At 40.9% G+C, this 24,192-nt stretch overlaps 1 protein-coding gene and 1 long non-coding RNA gene across 4 annotated transcripts in view; one reads left to right on the top strand and one right to left on the bottom strand.

Annotated features, from left to right (window-relative positions):
• LOC108587064 overlaps nucleotides 1-21,278 on the top strand; it is a 74,461-nt gene extending 53,183 nt beyond the window's left edge. The window contains exons 3-4 of one of the 2 annotated variants that reach the window (XR_004185429.1): nucleotides 10,432-13,158; nucleotides 16,341-21,278. This is a non-coding gene — a long non-coding RNA (uncharacterized LOC108587064). The remainder of the gene's footprint in view (nucleotides 1-10,431; nucleotides 13,159-16,340) is intronic. The other variant, XR_004185430.1, reaches the window with a different exon arrangement.
• Nucleotides 1-24,192, bottom strand: part of RORA (RAR related orphan receptor A) — a 739,218-nt gene that overhangs the window by 53,422 nt on the left and 661,604 nt on the right. The gene's annotated exons all lie outside the window — the stretch shown is intronic.

Raw genomic sequence — 24,192 nt, 5'->3', positions numbered from 1 at the left:
TTTCAAAAAAGTGTCTTTAGAATTAATAAGAGGATGAAGCTTTGGATGAGAGATGAGGGAAGGGTCTAGTTTTTATTAAAAATCACAGGCAAATTATTTAGGCTTGCCAGAAGCGGAAGTGTAAATGTTTTCATATTAACCACTTTAAGATTGTAAGATCTTGAAGAATTAGTGACCAGCTCCTAGAAATTCAACTAGTTCCTCCACCTCCAGTTTCCAGGACATGGTCAGTAACATCTAAACAAAAAATATGGCAAGTTCTAAGCCTTTCCAATACATCGCAGATGTATTTCTGAATTGTGGCTCAATGGTATTTCAAAAAATTCTCTTTTATAATGCTTTTCTAAGACAACCAGTTCAGCCAGGCATACTAATGACCAGACAACCTGAGGACTTGTTTCTGACTCTTTCTCTAAATGCATGGTCTTTAAACTTGCTGATTAAAGAAACATTTCCATTCTTAATTACAACATAAAAGCTCAGCCTGAGAATGGATAGCAATATTTGTGGATAGCTGAAGCACAGTTGTTTCTATGTCTCTTCCCAAGGGGAAGCAGCAGGAGCTGGTGGCTGTTTCTTACTAGGAAAGGGACATACAGAAAGAGGCAGCAGAGCCTTGGGGATTTTAGGAGTTGTGAGACATAAGGAGAAGAAATGCTCTGGACCCAGCTAAGAGATTGTCAGATTTATTTTAAGAAGGTCTGACATCTGAGCATCAATGCACACATTATAACACCTCATAAATGTCATTTTTTTCCCAAGAAAACGAAATGGATAGCCTGTGTGTTTATCTTGAAGCTACTTATTTTTATGTAAGTCATGCACTGGAGGCGAAGTAAGAACACAACAGCCATGTAAAGATATCAGAACGAAGCCCGCAACACTGTCCTTCCTTTTCCATTTTCAGTTTTTGCTCCTCTAGTCCAAGGTGCTGCTTTTGCCTGCAGAGACAAACATTTCCGATGACATTCTATGACTGTCCTGAAAATACTGCTATCAGCTATCCACTGTTTGGCAATGTGTGTCTCTGTCACTTAAAATAGCTTGAGTGAGTGTGACATTATCACTGCAATAAGTGAATCTTTCTAATTTGCAGTAAAAGTGTACCATTCACACAGTTTGGTACTTCAGTACGGCAAGGTTTTGAAATCCATTTCACACGTGGTGGCAGCACATTTCACATAGGATAGAAACACACTCTGATTGCTAACAGCTGCTGTGGGCACATCTTACTGTCACAGCCAAAGCTCAGAATAGCAGGTCCTTTTAATGCCAATAGCTGCTACCATCTTAAATGGTACCACAGGCACACACACACCACATACACACAAGCTACACACATATACCACACATGCAATACCTGTAGTCATGTACCACATAATATTACACCACACCACATATACCATGCTCACACATACCACAGATGCACACCTCACACACACACGGCACACAGGCACACCTCATGCCACGGCACACAGGCACACTCTCTACACACATGGGCACACAGGCACACCTCACACACATGCAGCACACACAGGCACACCTCACACACACACGGCACACAGGCACACCAACACATACACACGGGACACATGCACACCTCACATACACGGCACACAGGCACACCAGCACACACACACGGGACACATGCACACCTCACACACACACGGCACACAGGTACACCTCACACACACACAGCACACAGGTACACCTCACACACACACAGCACACAGGTACACCTCACACACATAGGGCACACAGGCACACCTCACACACACACGGCATACAGGTACACCTCACACACATAGGGCACACAGGCACACTCACACACACACACACGCACACCTCACACACACACGGCATACAGGCACACCTCACACACATAGGGCACACAGGCACACCCCACACACACACGGCACATAGGCATACCCCAAACACAGCACACAGGCACACCTCACACACACATGGCACACAGGCACACCCCACACAGGCACACCTCACACACACGGCACACGGGCACACCTCACACACACACACGGCACACAGGCACACTCACCACACACACGTACACAGGCATACTCCCACACACGGCACACGGGCACACCTCTACACACATGGCAATAATGGGCACAATTCCTCACACACACACGCACACGGGCACACATCACACACACACGGCACACAGGCGGGCACACCCCACACACACACGGCACACCGGGCACACCTCACACACACATGGCACATGGGCACACCTCACACACACACGGCACACAGGCACACCTCACACACACACGGCACATAGGCACACCCCCCACACACACACACACGGCACATAGGCACACCCCCACACACACACACGGCACATGGCAACACCCTCACACACACACGGCACACAGGCACACCTCACACACACACACGGCACACAGGCACATCTCACACACACACACGGCACACAGGCACACATCACACACACACGCCACAGGCACACACTCACACATGGCACACAGGCACACATCACACACACACATGGCACACAGGCACACATCACACACACACGGCACACAGGCACACCTCACACAAGTCTATTCAGCTGCAAGTCCTACCTCCACTTGCTGAGAACCTGTATGACGGGGCACCAAGGACAGCACACACACACACACCCCCCACATACATACAGACCACACACATACAACACATATACACCACACACACCACAGATGCACACCACACATGTCACATACACTGCACACACACCCTACACAGACACCTCACATGCTTACACATACACCTTACTCCCCACCCCCAACATATGGGTCTACACACGGCTCCCTCCAGCTGCAAGTCCTGCCACCGCTTGCTGAGAACCTGCGTGACTGGGCACCAAGGACACAAAAGGATGCACAGAACGCACGAGCGCATCTCATCTTGTTACATTAGCTTCACTGCTAATGTAGGAATTAAGGATGAAAATGAAAACTTTTTTTTAAGGAGAAAGAAGAGTTGATTATAACCTTGAAGGTAAAGTGTAGGGATCTGATTTGCAAACTCTAGAGTCTGGGGTGGAATCTCTGCCCTGACATTTGTTAGCTATGAGAACTTGGATACTTTCTTAATCTCTCTGTGCCTCAGTTTCCTCACCTTTAAAACGAGCCCTATCTCATTATTACAGGGTACACAAGTGCCTGTATTATCAATGCCTACCACATAGTAAGTGCTCCATAAATGTTAGCTATAATCATCACTGTCTTTGTTTTTTTTTTTGTTTTCATTTTGGTTTTTTTTTAAGACAGGGTCTCACTCTGTCACCCAGGCTGGAGTGCAGTGGTGCGATCACAGGTCACTGCAACCTCCACTTCCTAGCCTGAAGCAATCCTACCACCTCAGCCTAAGTAGCTAATCTGGTACACAATCTTTTCTCACTGCCAATGCTGGTTTTTTTTTCAGTAGAGATGGGCTTTCACCAGGTTGCCAAGGCTGGTCTTGAATTCCCGGACTCAAGTGATCTGCCTGCCTTGGCCTCCCACAGTGCTGGGATCACTGTCTGTCTTTTCAGGATGATAGAATTTGGCAGGGTCTGCAGCTGGAGTTGAAGGAACTATCAGAAGAATGAAGGATAGGACACTGTATTCCTTTTGTATAACGACATGCAGTTTCGCAGCTTTATTTCTAACACAGAGGCCTAATGTGAGAAATAACACTAACCAGGGCACGATGGAAAGAAACCAGTGCTTCTTTCTAGGGAAAGCCCACAGTGAGGCTGGCATCTTGGAGAGGTGGTAAGTGGAGGAAGTGGGAGAGAGGCCTCCCACACGGTGGTAAAGTGGGGAAAAGACTGAACTACAGGGTTCGAAGGCTCTCACAACTGTCCGTGCAGTGAGCAATTCACCAAATGCCTGTAACACTTTGTGGCCCTCTTTCTCCATGGCTCAGCTTCCTCATCTGTTCTTAGGCATAGTGCTGCACTGAATCATCTTCCAGAGCCGGCCCTGCTGTATTACACTGTGATGTGAAGAGTGAGCTGAACTGAACTCTCATTTCCCCAACAACAGGGACCTCTTTTTTTTTGTTTGTTTGTTTGTTTTGAGACGGAGTCTCCCTCTGTCGCCCAGGCTGGAGTGCAGTGGCCGGATCTCAGCTCACTGCAAGCTCCGCCTCCCGGGTTCACGCCATTCTCCTGCCTCCCGAGTAGCTGGGACTACAGGCGCCCGCCACCTCGCCCGGCTAGTTTTTTGTATTTTTAGTAGAGACAGGGTTTCAACGTGTTAGCCAGGCTGGTTTCGATATCCTGACCTCGTGATCCGGCCGTCTCGGCCTCCCAAAGTGCTGGGATTACAGGCTTGAGCCACCGCGCCCTGCCAACAGGGACCTCTTTTTATGGCAAAACCCAGCAGGTGTCATCTCTCAGGGAAAAGGGATAGAACGTGGAAGAGAATTCTACCTGGTAACTAAGTTTTCATTTTCATTGGCTGAGGAAAGGAAACACAATGAACTGTTCTCTTCAAGATGCAAAATAAAAGTTCTGGCAGCTAGTACACCATTTTTACACACCTAACTCCTGGTGCTCCCCCTGCTTTTTTTTTTTTCCTTAATGTTAGAAAATAACCTTACTACTATGAAACAAAGAGAATTTTTTTTTTCAAAACCATGTCTTGCCATTACAGATGAGACAAGGCAACACCATGCTAATATGGTGTTGATGTCAAAGATTTTTTTTCCCTTCAAAGTAAATAATTTTAATTGAATGTGCTAGGACAGAGTTAGGTTGTTTTAAATTTTTTTTCCTCTCTCTTTGAAGGCCACTAATTGTGCCCTTTTGCTTTAAATCAATAGAGGCAAAGCCCACGGCAGATAGTGTCAGTAATGCAAATCCATTTCCTATTGTAATTCACTTTTCAGTACAAAACCTTTTCCATCAGCAAAGCATTTTAGAACCTCAAGCTACACTGTTCCCAACTGCAACTGTCTAAGGTATTGGAGGTCAAGGACAAAGTCCAAGGCCAAGTCAAGGACCATCAGGATATAGAGGAGTAACTTCTGAGGCAGCCCCGGTGGTAACATAAAAGCATAATATTCATCAGACAAGCGCTTTCGCTGTGAGATGTTGGGGAACCAAGCCCAGTGGGGTGACTGGCGTCAGCTCAGTGTTCCAGAAAAGCCAAACTATTCACCACGACTTGCCCTGATTTTGCCTTCACTGCTATTCAGAGGCCTGAAGCAGTCATTGAAAGCAATTCCAAGAAATCGAGTTAAAAAAAGAGAAAATTAAAGTTTAGAAAAAAATTATTTGATAAGTGTGTAACTTACAAATAAATTCTGAATGGAACAGAATTTTTGGGAGGTTCATAACCTCTGGCATATTTGTTTTAAAAACCTCAAACACACCCACCAACAGTGAGAAGAATGGCTAGCACTTATGAGGAATTATTATTCATTTAAAATACCCTTTAAACTATGTCCCAAAGATAAATTTGTTTACCTGTCCCCACCCTTCAAAATACACAATATTTCTATTGAAGCCAGTTTCTTGTTCTTGGAATCAGCTTTTTGAGTTGTCAGTTAGGCTGGACGAGCTGATTAGTATGGAACTTAACATTGTCGGTAGCAAAACAGGTGCTCTACCAGAGAAATATCAGTCCATTTTAGGAATGTTTTTGAGAGTGAATCGTGGTATCTATGAGAGAAAAATCGAGCCTTTTCCCTCTTCTGGTCTGTTAAGGTAAATGGTGTGACGGAAGGATGTTTCACTGCCCAATTAGCGTGGTCCATTTTCCAGTGAATCTATTATTTTCCTTTCCTTCCTCATTCTTGACTTTCAGACACTGCAAAGTAACCTCAAAGAATGTCTTCTTTGGGCATAATTTTACAAATACTCTTTAAGATCCTTTATCACATTTCAAAGCACTTTGCAAAAACAAAATGTCCTCAATGGGGCAGGTGAGATCTCAGGAACAGTGATAGAATTCATTTTAAATAAGTCTGTGTGATTTTTCTACTGTATCATTTCAGGGACTTTCCTTAAAGAGGCTTTAAGGAAGAACTTAAAATGGAGAAAGCCAACTTTTGAACGTGGTGATCATGTTGCCTTCAGTCTCCTCTACGTCAGGGAGTCAAGGGGCTGTGGAGCCATCCGTTCCACCTGCTACATGGTTTCTCACCCTTCTCCGAACCTGACAAATGCTATGTGGCATCTCCATCACGGTTGACATTGCTAGGCCCCGCTTCTTATTCAACTTTAACTGAACAATGGGGAGCAAGAAAGGATTATGTAAGAAAAAATGAAAAAGTTTGAGGGCCAACTAACAGATTTCCTAAACTAATGATGTATTTTAATATTCCAGGAATTTCATTTAGGACAAATTGTTATTTGGATGGATATTTGTCTACTGAGAGAATAATTGTTACACTAAAGGAAATTGGTCACATATTTTAGCAATGGCTATAAATGACCAGTGGGCCAAGGATTTTGAGATCGTGAGAGACTTCTCCAGGAATGTAATCATTCATTTCACTCCAGTGTGGCTCTTTCCCCCATCTGCAGCCAAAACAGTCCCCAGGAGAAGCAGATAGAGACGGGAAAATAGGTAGCAGTTCTGTATAGTCTTCAGTAACAGCTCATAAACCTTAAAAAAATGGGCTTTTAATAAAGCCCATTTTTATATTTTTAAACATAAAATGGAATAAAATGATGATAGTTCCAAAGGACTTCCTGTGGGGAAAGTTTCAATGGGGAAAGTTTCAATGTCACAACTAAAATTTACATCAAATTCCCCAGCACACCCTTGTCTTCAACCCAAGGCTGCGTAACGGACATTTGCCGAGCCTGGAAACAGGGAATTCTGTGTGACTGCAGTAAAAGCACCAAACGGCCTCATGACCAAACCCTCCTGCCTCTTAGTGATTTCTGAACTGGTGGCTGAAGTCAGAATTGTCCTTGATTACTATCAGATTATGACAATGAAGTCACCATTCTGTGTTCTTTTGAGCAGCAGGATTTTCCCTTGTGTTGTCCCTCCATTCAGCTTCCCACATTCACTGCTTGCGTACAAGTTTGTTAGTCAGGGGAGTAGCAATTCTGACACAACTGAAAATGTGTACGATCAACAGTGGGGTAATCTGGATATCTGACATATACTGTGGGCGTGGAGATACTCCTATGCTGTGGTGGATGATAGCCTTCGAATGTTCTTTGTTGTCATCCACTCTATTAATTTTCTAGAAGAAAGCTAGTGGCCAATATTTTTTTCCAACAAATTCACTGGCTCCAACCTTGACACCAAAATGAGGATGGAGTGTCAAAGTTCTGATGTTGTCATTGCCCCAAACTACTTGGAGCTACTTCTTATGCAGTTGCTCTCAGTGCCAATGAGATAAGACACAGTTGTACTTTATAGTCCCTCTCATTTTTTTTTTTTTTTTTAAGATAGGGTCTTGCTCTGTCACCCAGGCTGGAGTGCAGTGGCGTCATCTCGGCTCACTGCAACCTCCACCTCCCCCAGGGTTCAAAGGATTCTCCTGCCTCAGCTTCCCGAGTAGCTGGGATTACAGGTGCCCAACAGCACGCCTGGGTAATTTTTGTATTTTTAGTAGAGACAGGTTTCTCCATGTTGGCCAGGCTGGTCTTGATCTCCTGACCTCAGGTGATCCTCCCACCTTGGCCTCCCAAAGTGCTGGGATTACGGGTGTAAGCCACCATGCCTGGCCTTTTTTTTTTTTTTTAAGGAAAATGACCTGGTTTGGTTTCTTCACTTACCTTTTTCAGAACATTAACTATTGGTTGTTTTCAAATATCAAGCTCAGTTTTCCAGGAGAACTATGGCCACTATGGAGAATATGAAAACATTGCTAAAGGAGGTGAAAGCCATTTCAGAAGAGGAGTTATATATTAGCTTTTGGCAGTGACAGCATTATGGACACGGACATTTAGCCTTCCCAGTTGCCTGCTTTGAAGGGGCAGTGTTCACGTGGAAGTTTACCTCCTAGTACGTTTGTTAAAATAAAATCAGCTTCATTACCTAATAACATAAATGACGTTGGGAGAAAACTCTTGAGTCTCACGTTTTATTTCTCCTGACAATGCTGTTCAATTAGGGCAGACTTTGTGGAAATTCTGATTTCATTACCCATCATTGCTGCATGAAAATACGCTTTCTGATGTTATGCTCTGAAAGAAACTAAGTTGTTTGCTACAACTAACCCTACACAGAAATTAGAAAATTATATGACAAAAAGTTAACTTCAGCCTGCAGTTGGGACATAGGTTATTACTGAAAGTAGTCGTCGGCCTGGTTTCTGGTTTCACAGTAAAAGAAGACGACTTGAAAGGACTCAGTGGTTTTGATGCTCTTCTGAAATGAAAACACTCAGTGAGTGCGTAGCATTGGGTTGTCATTAATGTCAGCCAAGCGAAAACACTGTCTCCACGAACACTGCAGTCATTTCCCCGCTGAGACCATGACTTTCCACTCCCTGGCATTTTGGGCACTGTGCTAGTACTTTTCCAAAAGAGACTCTTAAGGCAGTTCATTCTAGATAATCAAACACACACAACAGTCTTAAATGAATAGGTGGCCTGAATTTGCTAAAGTCAGCCAACAATTTCCGGGGGCGAATGTGTTCTTTTCTGAGAAATACTGTAAGGTAATGATGAAACCCTCAAGCGCTGAGAGGCAAGAAGTATAAATACTACACTTCACAGTAAATAGCATTAGTTTAAAATAATGTTGTGGATAAAAATGTAATCAAGTAGCTTTACATTGGTCCTGTTAAACTTGATACACACAGTTTAACATGTCTTGTGGAAGAAAACAGGAAGAATCTCTGGCATTCTCGATATGTTCTATGATATGTAGCAGCTCTTACGTTGTGTGTCTGTTGCCTATTTTGTAAACAGGTAACAAAACACCATGCTTCATCCCAGAGTTATGAGAAACAAGGAATGAAGCCTGTTGTGTTGGATGGAGTTAATGATATAACGTTAAAAAACCTCACAGTTTCCATCTACTCTCTTGCTCTCTGCAATCAAGCTGGGCACGAGAGAAGAAAATAAAGCGATTTTCTTAGGTAGGGAGTGAGTGTTGGAAAGTGGCATTTACTATATCACCAGGGCATATTTGTTGTTGTTATTTTTCCTCCCCCATTCATTGCCCATGAATTAATTTAAGAAACAAGGCATCAGGGAATAGGCTAAATATGAAACAGTATTTGCTATGTTTTTTGGTGTCAAACACTATAAGACCAAGGTGCTAAACTTTGGATGAGAAAATATTCTGCAGTTTCTCAGGATCTCACATGTTTGTCATACTTCCTACAGTGGTAGTATACTATTTTTAATATCACTTTTATATTGCAATGATTTTTAAACACCAAGGTAAATTCCCACAGAAAGATTGCCTGGGGATAGGTATGTGTGTGTGGGAGGGGGGATCTGGCGATACTTATGTGGTAATCTTTTTATTTCATCCATTTTCTCTGCTTTCAAATTATAAATTCAAACTGTAATGTCACTCTCCACCCTCTCCCATCTCCTTCCCAATCAACAAAACAAAACAAAGAATTCATATTTTACTATGTGTATTATGAAACAGCCTACAATAGGATACCAGTGTTTTTTAAAAAAAAATCCTACTTTTTATCAAGTATCTGATTTTCTTCTGGCCATCAATCGAATTGTAAGAACAACATAGCTCATTTTATGAAACAAAGGTGATATTCGAAAACTAAGTGGCTGAAGATGTAATTGTCTATATTTGAGCTGCTTCTGACTTTGAAAAAAGTATAGAAGAGGGGCTGGGCGTGGCAGCTCACGCCTGTAATCCCAGCACTTTGAAAGACCGTGGTGGGTGGATCGTGAAGTCAGGAGTTCAAGACCAGCCTGGCCAAGATGGTGAAACTCCGTCTCCACTAAAAATACAAAAATTAGCTGGGTGTGGTGGCACACGCCTATAATCCCAGCTATTTAGGAGGCTGAAGCACAGAAAGGCAGAGAATTTCTTGAACCTGGGGGATGGAGGTTGCAGTGAGCCGAGATCGCGCCACTGCACTCCAGCCTGGACAACAGAGCGAGACTCCGTCTCAAAAGAAAAAAAGAAAAAGAAAAAAAAGAGGAACATTTAAGACTTGAAATTTAGATGGAAATTTTAAAGTTTTAACTTGTTCGTATTCAACCCCAAACACATTCATCTCAAAAAATATTAAAAGCCACAGAATTTATAACTTATGCATCCATAGTTTCTCCTTTAAGTGGTCACTAAAAAGATATCAAACTTTTTTTTGCTGTAAGAGCATATTTAAAAAGTATCAATGAAAGTGTTACCAGTTTTCAGTCTTCCTCACTTGGACATTAAAAGGATTAAAGTTATTGTCAGCGCACACATGGATCAGCTTTCAATGGAAAAGAATTAATGTGTTTTGATGTTGTTTGTTTTCCTTAAGGCTCAAGGACACTCAGAAAAAGATGTAAATAGAAGTATATATTATCATGTAGATGGTGACTCTCCAAGGGGATGATGAGGGAACAGAAGTAATACTACCCTAAGTCTGAAATAATAAAAGCTCAAGCAATGAATGGCTGAATTTACACCTCAAAACTTCATGGAAGATAGGCATATAAAAATAAGCTTTCAAAATTGAATGAACTCTTTACCACAATTAAAGAAAACAAAAAGAAACATTTTGCATAACTGCTGGTTTTGCTGCTCCTTCTGCTAATTTAATTTGTCTGGAAGAGTCACTGTGTGGACCACTGATGCTTCATCACACTTAACCAACACCTTTAGAAGAAAACAGGATAGCTACAAAGTAAGTAGTATCTTTTTATGTTTCAGATTTCCATAAGGCGATTTCACAGTATTCCAGAGTGAAATCAATTAAGAAATAACTATAGCTATATAGGGAATATGCAACACATTAATATATTTATGGAGACTATATCTAGGCACAATTATTTTCAGCATTTGAAAATCACTGGTGACAGTGAGTAACGTCCCTTCCCTGTTGTTTTGATAATCTCATGTCTTTTAAGCAAAAGGAAATGTATACTGCATAATAGTTTTACCACTCTGACCTCAATATGGAGTAAAATGACAGATAACAAGCAGAAGCCGGTCAGTTTCACAAGTAAGTGATTCTGATGCTTTGGCTCATCCTGGTCCCTGCTCGGTTCTCACATTCTGATCTGGCTGACTTAGTTAAAACCTGCCATTTCTAAAGTTTAAGAAATTAAACATAGTTTGGGAGTACAAAGACCCATCTTTGCTCTGATCTCATTAACAACCTCATAAGAGTTCATTTCCCTCACTAACTGTCCTCAGGAAGGAAAGTTAAAAGACCTTGAATAATTTTTCCTACAGCCCCACAATGATACTGTACTACTGTCCTCTTTCCTGGTCTGAAACTCCTCTGGAAAGAGATGCACAGCCTCTAAAAAATTATAGTTTTTGTTTTGTTTAGTGTACTCTAAGGAGCTACATGGAACCTTTTAAATCATTCAAAACCAGGCCCTAAAGTCCTCTGTGATTAACAAATCAAACCCCTTTCTTTTCATGCAAGGCACCTGAGGCTGAGAGGTAACGTGACTGTCTCAAGGTTACCAAGCTGGGGAACACCAAGGTGATACTGCCACCATCTGTTCATTCTCCTGCCACCTTTTCAACTAGGGTTTATCCCAACCTCCTCATTTCACAGAGAAAAACAGAACCAGTGTGAACAGAAACAATGCACTTGGGAAGAGTGAGCCGAGGCTCTTTTATCAATGTAGCTGGTTGAGCTTCGGTAGCCACAGGGGACCTGACTTTGAGGACACAAAACACAGGATCCTTCATGGTTCACAGTGGTGGTGTTAGAGAGAGGCAATGAGCCTTGCACCGTAGGTAGAACACGATGCAGAGAGTTATCAGGGAGAGAAGGGCCCAGAAGACTGGGAAAATGATAGTGGTGTCAAACAGGAAAATTACACTAAATTATACCATGTCTATTTTACATTTTCCTCAGTCTCCGTCCTAGCCACAAGTGCACTGCAGTCATATTTAGAGATACAGCTTATCTTGCTTTTTGAAAAGTTTTTCTTAATATTTGTCCTAGGGTCCACAGGAAATGAAAAACTCAAGGCATCCCTAGTCCTCTCCCCGCAAGTCACCTGCTATGAATACCTACATTCATTCTTCGAAGCATTTATCACTCCCTGGAATGCCACATATTTATAAGCTGTCTCCACACATTAAGAATAAGATGTATAGAGCAGGAACCTGTCATTCTTCTCCATCCTATCTTCCCAGTGCCTGCCTCCGTGCCTGACACACAGCAGGTGCTCCAAAGGAATAAATTAGGAAATCCTACCACCTGCTTCTAGCATGTAATATCTACTACCCTGGAGTGGAATGAAAGGGTTATTAAAATACCCAATTACAGCCTCAGGTCTTTCCTTCTAGTGTGGAAAGTCTACGGCAAGAACCAACACAAATTAAAGTGTCTAAAAAATCAATTGGGGCAGGCATCTTCTTCTGAACTACATTTACTAGAGCCTGCCACCCACAGATGTCAAAGGAATTCACAGGATTAAAAGAAAAGGCTGGAGGTGAGAAAGTTAATAACTACTCTTGCGACATCTAGGGCTGGGCTGCAAGTGGTCAGCACATGGACCTCTCCATATATGTTGTTAGATGTCAAGGACTGGCTTTACAGATAGCCTTGGACCCCAGTGCTAAATCTTCCACTTATTAGCACTGTGATCATGGGCAAGTTATTTAACCTCTCCAAACCTCTATTTCCTAATCTTTACCACAGAGATAACAGTAACTACTTCACAGGGCTGTTATGAGGCTTCAATGCAAGAATATATGTAAGCAACTAGCTCAATGCCTGGCATACAATGGTAACTGCTATTACTATTGTTATATGAGCTATTGATATTTTTATCTGATCCCAGATAATACTCAATAATCAAAGTTAATCTCCATCTGCTTTTCTGAACCAGGAATTACTGCTTTATCCTGGGATTACTATAAGGTCAAGATGGCAAGTGAGTTTCAGCTCATATTCCGAGTCACATGGATTTCAAGTGAATGCTTGGGGGCTGGTTGAGATGCACTGTGCTGTGATTGATTGTGACATGTGCCAAGGGTGTGGAGCCAGGCTTGTTGGTTGGTTCTAATATTAGAATTGGTAAGCCTCTTGTAGTAGTATCACGGAGACTAACAGCTATTTTAATATTACATAATAAAGCATAGAGAAATCAAAAGAATGGGCTAAGAGTCAGATGGTTTAAGTTCTAATTTTAGCTCTTCAACTAACCGGTGAGAAGATCAGAATATGCTACCCCAAATTATGACACTCTGGCATGAAGATTATTTTGAGCTGAAAGCAACTGAGAAACAACAGAAAAAGCTCTCTACCCTCCCCCTATCTGGTTATAAGCAAGGCATACATTTCCCCTTGTAAAGGTACCCTCTGCCCCAACCCATACCAGGAAGAGGAGACAACACTTATCACTACAGATGGGCACTGACTTAAATCTGCTAAAACAAACCTTATTGAAGTAACCCTTGTCTTCCATTAGTTCCCACATACATTTACCTTCCCACAATTTATGGCCCCTAGAAGCCTCAAACCATTTTCCTTTATTTTGTCACTTCTCCATAAGTTTATTGCACTTTCTTAAAATGGTATATAAGTCTCCAGATCTGATGACCTTCCTGGGGGTTTTCACTTAATTTCTGTGAGGCCCCCTCATATGCATATAAAATAATCCTTTCTCTCCTGTTAACCTGTCTTTTGTAAGTTTATTTTGTGGGGCCCCAGACACTGAATATAAGTGGGTAGAGGAAGAAGTTGGGTTTTTTCCTCTCTAACACTGAGTAAGTGATTTTAATCCAGTCACTTCTCTTTCACTGTAAAGTTATTTCCAATTGAAGTACTGTGATTTGCTGATACTGATTTTTTAAAATGTAAGTAAAGTAAAATACATACAGCTCTGACAGGGCCTGGGGTACAGGATGGGTATTTTTTGTGATTATTTGAAAGAAAAATAAAAGCACAAGGCTATTATATGGAACTGTAACAGTTAAATATTTTCTGTCCTCATTCAAAAAGATTGACTCTTCCTATCAATGAGAAATATATTCACCATGAGAAAAAATCATAATATTTTTGGCACTAAAAAAAAAAAATCAGCAAATGCTTAGTAATTCTCCAAGAAAGACAAGACTGTCGTGAATATGGCGGCTCTTTAATAACCAAGGCACCATTTAAAAATAGCTAGAATTAATTACAGGGCTAATGACCCATTGAAAGGCTTATTTAAATACCAAAGCCAGCACTGAACAATCATGGAAAATATGGCTTAAAAGGGCTTTAGAGAGCAGAAACCAGGAACCGCAGTTGAAACAAAAAACACATTATCCTAGAACTCTAGCTACTTTGGTAAGAAACATTCAGGATGTGAAAAATCTCAGGGGAGTTCTCAGGCTGGGTAAGAGAAGCCACTAGGATCAACAGACAAGAAGATGACACATACGGTCACCTGTTTGGAAAAGAAGGACTGCTATTTAGCATTCACCCAAAGAGAAGAGAGAAGAGCCCTTCTAAAACCATTCTCACCCAGCCATCAAGGCTTTCTTTCCCCCATGCTCACCCCCTGCTTTTCTGATGTAGCCACCCATTTTTAATGTACCATAGGATAAAATTAAAATTTCCACAGAGAAGAAAAAATATATTTTAATAAGTCTCTGTGGCCATTTTAGAGCTGCATTATCTCCAAGAGTTTCCTGTGTCTTGGTCCTCTGTGCCCTGCATCCACGCCATCATAAGCCAAAGAAGAGGTGATAATCTTCAGTGTGCCCTACTTGCCAGGCAAAAGTGATGCCACTGCAGTTCTTAGCTTCTCTCTGTACCAAAATGGCCTTTCTGTACATCAGTATCCTGGGAGCACACCAGGTGGCCAGAGCTGAAACAGTTTCATTACTTCATTCATGGCCATTGATTAAATGCATTACTCTTACCCTTATTTACTATGGCCTAGACATGCCTTGTAGTTGCCTTGCTAAGTTAAAAGTGTAATAAAATCAAAAGCTTCCAAAGCCCTTGAGAGCTCAAGGTGGGGAGGTAGGAGAGGGAGTGAGGCACTCTCGACATATATTGGTTTCAAGGAGCAAATATAAATTTTAGTATAAATTGCCGTTCACAATAACGCTTTTAAACCAGCAATTATTTATACTGTACTACTCGAGAAACCCTATAATTATTCTGAAAGCACTTGCCAACGTCTACCCTGTTTCATATTTGCCAACACAGCCTTGTTCAAAAGAATTAGTGGCGATGTCAAAATTCTGCTTGGTACTAGGGTTACTGTTTGAAACAAGAAGTGACTGCACGATGTTGGGATATTCAAGCAGAATGGGGCCAGTAAAGTACCCTAAGAATGAAATTGTCTTGTATTCATATTCACAGGTGGGAAGAAAAGGAAGGTGGTGGTTGAAAGGGAAAAAAATTGCTTGAATTTTTTTTCCTTTTTTTTTTTTTTTTTTTACTACTTTCCCAAGAAATACTGTCATCTGTTGAGCAAAGTGACTTTAAGAAAATGTTTTTTCAAATGCTGGAAATGGTAGTGATTTGAAGGAAAAAAGATAACCCACTTCTCCCTCTTCCCCACTCCTTCCTGCCTGGAAAATGTTTCTATTTCCGGCCTTTACTCCTGATATTTGTAAGTGAATCTGGGTAGTGACTGTAGAACCTCGGCTTACACATCTCAAAACACCCATCTGTGCAGGTCACTTGACTTTGCTGACCTATTTTCTGCTGTTTCTTTCTGTTACACAAATCTCCCCCACTTGAAAGAGCAATAGTCCCTCTACTTTCCAATGAAGCACAGACAGCAGAGAGATTTCTCACTCTCTGTAAATGCAGAAGCTTTTGGAGTGTCTGGCATTTCAGGTGAGTGTTTAGGAAAAACCGGATCTCATCCTGGGTGTCTCTCTCATCTTTATTTCATGCTTTCTCTTCTTGTAAACCCACCCAATTGTGGACAAGGGGATCTGTGTTCCCCATCGCCAAGTGAAAATACATTCTAAATCTACCCTCAAAATTGAGGGTGCTGTGCAAAGTTTCATAAATAGAAACAGGCAGGAGAAAAATCTGGCTTGACAACTTCTGAATTTAAGCCGTTTATTCTCACCTCCACCCCATTTCTATCCCGCCTCTTCTCTTTTTTGAACACGTCATGTAAAAGCAGAGAACTAAGGCAGCTACCTAAAATAAACTTTGTATTACTTGTCTAAATATTTTAGGGAAGTGTTTTTCCTATTCTGAGTGTCCAGGCTATTTTCTCAGTTCTCGTGTTCACTCTGCAGGTGAAGATACTGTCATTGACTGGGGAATGTGCCTGTGGACCATAACCCAAAGGCGGCATCTTTTGTGATAAAAGAGGTATAACCCTGTTTCATGAGTCTATTGGCCAGGAAAGAGATCCTCTGTGCCTGGAAGTTCACGGCTTCCCCTTTCTCTTCATCATTTCAGGTTCTGCGGGAGGCTCCATCTTTGATTCAAACCTCACTTCTTCCTAAAAGCCTTCGTAAATGAAGAAACCTTGCAAATTACAATAGATGTTTCCCCTCACCATTCATGTATCTAGTTTGTACTTCCTTATCTTCCTTTTGTGAATACAGTGGCTTGCCATTTTGCCTCGAGGAACACTTGTTTGTCCACCCCAATCCAGTGATAAAGGAGAAGGAAAAGATTTATCAGATCATGTATTTATGCACAGTACATCCCCAAACGCTTCAGCAGCAATAAGTACCCAAAAAAGTACTGTTTAGGTAGCCAACTCCCACTGTCTAATTTAATCCCACTGAGACTGGATGTGTCTTTTTCTCCTTTTGTTCTAAAGAAACTTCTACTACTATTTGCTGGCAGGAATAACTTTCTGCCACCTGTAGTACTCTCTGCTTCTGTGAAGGCTGAACTTCAAGTTGCTGTGAAAGAATTTGCATTATCCCTCTATAGTCATACCTAAAATTAACCCACTGTCTTAAGTTAAATAAGATCTAGAATGCTCACAACTGTTATGGTTATCGGAGAACTAGAGAGTGGGGCTTTCTGGCACTACAAGAGGATGTAGAAGATGACACATGTGGTTTGGCCTTTATTTGGAAGCAGCAAAAATCACAGAGGTGGTGGTTACAAGACAAAAAAGGCCAGGGGAGTGAACACAAAGTTTTGGCTGAGTTACTTTGTACTATTATGTAATGAGATACAAGTTCAGCCTTGCTTGAGTTTAAATAACCATAATGAACTGTTACAAACTCTGGGATGGAGACATTATAAACATAGGAAATTCTGTACTTGGTCCTCCAGTTGGTCAAGTCTACCTGTATTCATAAGGAACACATTCATTCCCTTGGGCTACAAGAGAAACATTCTGCAAACTGGAAATAGAAGTTACTCTCTGGATAGTTCTCTCAAAGAATATAATGAAGTAAATCCGAACTTCAGAAATCTCTGTGATCATGTATTTTAGAACATCACCAGAGCAAATAGCAATGAATCTCAGCTGATTAGAGCTTTAGTAAGTAATTGGGATAGCTGAATATCCAAATAGCTGGATTTTTATCCAAGTAAACACATGAAAACAAAGACGGCAGTTATCATAAATATTTTTAAAGGAACATTTCTAAATTATGACATATTTCTCTTCTTTTTAGAGAATTTTGAATAGAATTTACTTTCCTGATGATAAACAGTCATCAGAAATTTTATTTTAAAATTTATTAGAAATTTGGAGAGCAGGATGTCTAGCCTCTGAATGGGAACCTTAGTAGTGCCAATGACGAAAGAGAGAATTAAATATGGGTGATGTTGAGAAAAGCAAGATTTTTGTCTAGAAGTATGCCCAGTGCCACACTGTGGGAAAGGGAGGCAAACACAAGACTGGGCCACATCTCCATGGTCTCTGGACAGAGGACAGCTCAGGCCTTTGGATTCACTTACACAGATGCCAGTGAAAACAAAAGCATCACCTGGGGACAGGAAACACTGATGGAGTATTTGAAGAATCCCAAAAAGTTCATCCCTGGAACAAAATTGATCTTCACTAGCATTAAGAAGAAAGCAGAAAGGGCAGACTTGATAGCCTATCTCAAAAAAACTAACGAGCATTAATTAGTTGGCCACTGTCTTGTTTATTACAAAACAGGAACATCTCATGACTTTTTAATGTGTACCATGATTTAATAGATCTCATATACCAGAATTCAGATCATTAACATCTGACAGAATATTTTTGTTGGGCAGTCCTGTTAACTAAGACTGGATTGTGGTTAAATGAGTATGTTCGATGTTTCTTTGAATTTTGATAGTAATTTTGATTCAGTAACTGCTGTCACTGTTTCCCCCTTCTGAAGATATGGTTGGACTTCATTAGTAATGTTCAACTTTTCATAAAGATGAATACCACCTTAAAACCTATTGGAAACTGGTTTTATGTTTAGATTTATATAACTAGTTATGTGAATATATTTAAATACTGGGGAAATTCCTTCACTGTCTCAGAATCAAGCAAGAGTCACCTGTATTTTGTGTTCTTTTGCCTCTTACAGGCAAGGGCTGAAGATAAGGTAGCAATGTCTACTTTATATTTTTGGCTTTGACTATGCCAATCTAATTAGAATTCCCTGTATCTAAAATGGTTTCCTTTACTTATAGAAAGGTATTTTAGTGTAGACTTTAGAGAAGTGCAATATTTAGAGTGATATTGTACACTAAAGTGTGATAGTTGAGAAGAGTTAAATATTTTTTATTTGATATTACACTTTGGCATGTACTGTAATATCAAATATACTTTATAAATAATAAAATCTTATAAATAACAAAATCTAATAAAAATCAAATAAAGAAATTTAATATTACACACCAAAGTGTAATACCAAATAAAGAGTATTTTACTCTTCTCAAAAAAATCTACTAGACACTTATGAAAAAAGTATTAAACTATTGTTTACGCTATAATGCTCTGAAGGCCTTCTAAGATTTATATGACATTTTGGCCCAACACTAAGTGCCCTGGTTGTTTTCCTTTTTATGTTTTTTCTTCCTCCTTCATCTATTGTTTTCCTTCTTTCTGTAGTCATATGCTAGATCTTATGAGGCCCTCCCTCTACTTGTAATTAATATTTTGTCTTAGAATTAGCTATGTCTTGGAACCCAACCAGTTAACTAAGCTTGTGTAAAAACCAATTATAAATAGGATGTACTGGGTCTAAAGAGATTTTCTCTGAAATCAAGTGCATGCACTGTAGTGCTTGAACTTTGGGATTCTGTTTTGGCAACCTAAAGGCCTATTTGCTGACTTCCTAACTTCTCAGATGGTTTGTGACAGCGAAGGTTGCGAGAGGACAGATTCATCACAGGTGAGCTATTGCTGTAGTAGGAAGGCAAAAAAGGTAATTGAAAGACCCTGTTCTTCAAATTACCAAGAGAAAGATGTCATGCAGGGAATAGGACAATCACCTTTCTGTTATTTGCATTACGGCTTGATAATTATCACAAGTACATTCAGTTTGAGTGTTTCTCGATCTCTTCTCAATGCCTTCAAAAAGATATGTTATAAGACATGGCAAATTGATTATTTACCTAAGCAAGGCCAATGTCACGTTCCAAAAATATTTCAAAGCCAAATACACATAACTTTATAAATTTGGCCATTGTTTTTTTTTCCCCTTGACTGTTTTATTCTTGATTGCAATAGCCAAGAGTTAATATAGTTGCATTTTCTTAAGGAAACAACATAAGTTCTAACAAGAAATCTGTGAAAATGAATTTGTGATTTTAGTTCATTTTTGGATGATGTCAACCAATCATTGTAGTACACACCTGGCAAAGCAAAAAGTTTATCACGGCAACTCCTTATTTTGTTCCCTATGAGACTGTATTATATTTGGATCTCTCCAGAACATCTGACTCCCTTCTTAAGGAGACTGATGTTGAAAATTATCAGAGAGCCACAAAACACAGTCCATTTTATATTAAAATGTGAGTATGTTTCTAAAATTTTTTCTTTTGTTTGTGTTCTCAAGAGTGCTTTCTATAACAAATTCATGTGACATAAACAGGGCCAGCTTGCCCTAGTTACACCCTTACTATTTCATTAACACAGGAACTGGGCTACTATTCTGTTTTTGTTATGCTTATGCTGAATAACTGTACTCAGCCAGCTGCCATGACTTGTCTGTAATCCCAGCACTTTAGGAAGCCAAGGTGAGAGGATCACTTGAGCTCAGGAGTTCAAGACCAGCCTGGACAACATAGTGAGACCCTGCCTCAAAAAAAAAAAAAAAAAATTAGCCGAGTGTGGTGGTGCCAGTCTGTGCCTGCCTGTAGTCTTAGCTACTGGCCGGGGAGAGGGGCCTGAGGTGGGAGGATCACTTGAGCCTGGGTCATGGCTGCAGTGAGCTGTGGCAACAGAGCAAAACCCTGGGTGACACAGCAAGATGCTGTCTCAATAAAAATAAGTACCTAACTGTACTCAAATGGCTTTCTTCTTCTAATGTGGCTGCCTGGGCAATTTGTCCATCTTTCCCCAGCAGCAGCTGCTAATGTTTAAGTGTAATTTTAGGCTAAAAATTTTTTTAATTAAAAAAATTAAAAGTTACACCAGCTTATTGAAGCAAATATAGAAAATACAGAGAAGTATAAGGAACAAAAAATAAAACATATTGTCTTCACTGCAGAGACAACTAAGTCTTTAAAAATGTACATGTCTGTCTATACACATCTGTACTCACACATGAGCACACACACATGCTGGCAGTGATGTTTTAAAATGTAAGTGTTTTTATACATGGGAAGTTTTAAATTGTGTTTTTTTAAATATTGGAGAATGCAAAATAATAATAAATAATGAGGCGTAATTGTAATTGTGATGACAAGAAAGCAATAAAAAAAAAGTTAAACTCTTTAACTCTGAAACTAACGTAAGAATTTTATCCCATGTTGTAGATCCAGGAACACGTGAGGAAGATGCTTTAACTACAAGATGGCTCTCAAGGTTTTTGGACCCCCTTCCATAATGTAATAGATTCTGAATTGCAAAATACCAATACAGTTTTTAAAAGGGTCAAGAAACACAGAAGGAAAGTACATCTCAGGCTAAAACTTTATCCATTGAGAAAAGAAAAATAGCTCAGAACCATTTGAGCTATACGAGTTATGCAAAATTTATCACACCCTGAGAGACATGATATGGGACTTCAGTCACGCTCCCCCCATGCAGGAGTGGTGGTGGGGAACTATTTAAAGCCGTTGGTTTCTCACTAGATGCTGCCTCCATTATCTTCATGTTACTGGGATCTGTGGTACAAAGAACAATAGCTTATGGGTTTACAAAAAAATTATTTTTTTCTTTCTTTTGAGATAGAGTTTTGCTCTTGATGCCCAGGCTGGAGTACAGTGGCGTGATCTCGGCTCACCACAACCTCTGCCTCGCAGGTTCAAGCGATTCTTCTGCCTCAAGCCTCCTGAGTAGCTGGGATTACAGGCGTGCACCACCACGTCTGGCTAATTTTGTATTTTTAGTTTTACCGTGTTGGTCAGGCTGGTCTTGAACTCCCGACCGCAGGTGATCTGCCCACCTTGGTCTCCCAAAGTGCTGGGATTACAGGCATGAGCCACCGCGCCCAGCTGGTTTACAAAAATTTTGTTGAGACAGAGTCTCACTCTGTCACCCAGGCTGGAGTGCAATGGCACGATCATAGCTAACTGCAGCCTCGACCTGGACTCACACTAATCCTTTTCCCTCAGCTTCCCAAGTAACTGGGACGACAGGCATGTGCCAATATGCCCAGCTAGTTTTTAAATTTTTTGGTGGGGGGGGAGGTTTGTTTTTGTTTTGAGACAGAGTCTTGCTCTGTCGCCCAGGTTGGAGTGCATTGGCTCTATCCTGGCTCACTGCAACCTCTGCCTCCTGGGTTCAGGCAATTCTCCTACCTCAGCGTCCCAAGTAGCTGGGAATACAGGCGTGTGCTACCACACCCAGCTAACTTTTTGTATTTTTTTTTTTTAGTAGAGATGGGGTTTCACCGTGTTAGCCAGGATGGTCTCGATCTCCTGACCTCGTGATCCACCCGCCTTGGCCTTCCAAAGTGCTGGGATTACAGGCGTGAGCGACCGTGCCTGGCTTTAAATTTTTTGTAGAGATTGGGGTCTTGCTATGTTGCCCAGGTTGCTCTCAAACTCTTGGGCTTAAGTAATTGTCCTGCCTCAGACTCTCAAAGTGCTGAGATTATAGGCATGAGCCACCGTGCTTGGCCAATAGCTTATGTTATTTAAATATAAATTCTTGGTAAACAATTTAGGAACTGCCTCTTATTTTTTCCTTTAAAAATTCACTTGTAACTGCTGTTAATCCTAGTGTACAAGGCAACTTGAATCTGTACTCCCAGGTGGCTATCCTCAAGTTTGGGCTCAAATAAATGCTATACTTTATCATATTTTCTGAACCTTGTTATTTAAGGCTGACACGTATAAGTTGAAATTCTGCCAGAGTGAACATGGAGTCAGTCTACCAAAGTAAAACCAAACTAGGGTGAATATTTAAATATTCAGACAAACATCCCTGCTATTGAAACAAATCACAAATATTTGCTTAGCATCCACTAAGTGCAAGATGCTGATGGTGCAAATACCAGGTATGCCAGACAACTCCCCAGCCTTTCATACCTCTTGGCCTAACTAGACTCACCTGCAGTTTTCCACATGGAATTCCTCTTCTTGTACTTTGGCTTAAGTGTGCATTTATTCTAATGGTGGAAAATATTAAACAGACTTTGGATTTAGAAGGTATCTCACTTCACTTCAAAGCAAAGTCTACCTTGTGAATTTAATTAGGGAACCTTCATGAGATTTTAGCCCTGATGTGTATTTCCAACTATTTTAGTCATCAAGAACACTTACTGTTCCAATTCTGCCACTGATGTGGTTGACCTTAGGGAAATTTCTTTGAGCATCAGTTTCTTCATTTGTAGCATGGGGATCTTACCCACCTAAAACCAAACTGAGATAGCTACAGTGCTTGGGGGGACAGGAGACTCTCAGTAAACAGCAGCTCTTATTGTTGTGCCCCAGAGTCTCTTAGGAAACGGGCTCCCCAGAGGTTCAAACCAAGGCTTTTCCTGTGTGGCTACATCACAGACATTGTTTATCAGAGGACACATCTTCTAGTTCACTGTGGTTCATTCTTGGTGGTCACTGGAAGTTTGCTCCATGACAGCAAGAGCACACACGGGTAGTGATGGCCTACATATTTATTTTCACGCAATGTCTTCCACCAAACATGGCATTCAGTATTGTATGAAACATCCCCACAGTATTCCACAGTCCTGCATGTGGCTTTCACTTTGCCCTCTATTGTACGGCCTTTCATGGGCTGCTTGGCTTGAGCACACTTCTCACTACATACTTCTTTTTATTAGTCTGTGAATTTTATATCCAGATAATGAATCCAAAGACTGAGAAATATGCATGCTTACAATTGGTATACAGCACGGCTGTGGAGACGTGGTTGAGAAGCTCTGGGACGAGACACCTAAATTCAAATCCCAGCTCATGCTTCTCTGTGAATTTGTGCAAAAATTTTAACCTCTTTGATCCTCAGTTCCCCTCCTCTGTAGAATGGTTATCCCCATTCTGGGTTATCCCCAGAGTTGTTGAAAGTTAAAAGTGATCATGCTTGTTCAGTGTTTAGCCCAGTGTTTGGCATATAGAAAAAATGCAATAAATGGCATCTTAGGATGCAATTGTTACTGATTTTATCTTAACATAATGCTCTTCACATTTGGCCCACCAAATAAGATCATCTTTTGGAGCCATTTTTCACTGCCAGTGATAGCAATTTGGTGAGAATGATCCACACTCTCATCTAGTTGCTTTTACCTTCACTTACGAGAGAGGTGGCTAAGGATAGGGGTAAACTGAAGGCGACAAAAGACTATTTTCCTGTGTTCTAAGTCTGCTGCGCTGTATTAAATCTGATCTTTTGGTCTCATCAGGACAATCCTCTAACTAGGAAAGGTGGGGGCCTGGGAAGACTACAGCTTGCTAGAGCAAGTCATCCTTGACATGTTGAACTTTCAACAAGTTTATCACTCAAATATATGTGGGGGATAGGGAATCTGCGAGAATCCTAGATTAAAAGTATTTTATCAGCACAAA

Source organism: Papio anubis, chromosome 7 (assembly GCF_008728515.1).
Source record: "Papio anubis isolate 15944 chromosome 7, Panubis1.0, whole genome shotgun sequence".
NCBI classification, from domain to species: Eukaryota; Metazoa; Chordata; class Mammalia; order Primates; family Cercopithecidae; genus Papio; species Papio anubis.
The sequence above is the reverse complement of the archived record's forward strand: the minus strand, read 5'-3'. Positions and strand labels throughout refer to the sequence as shown.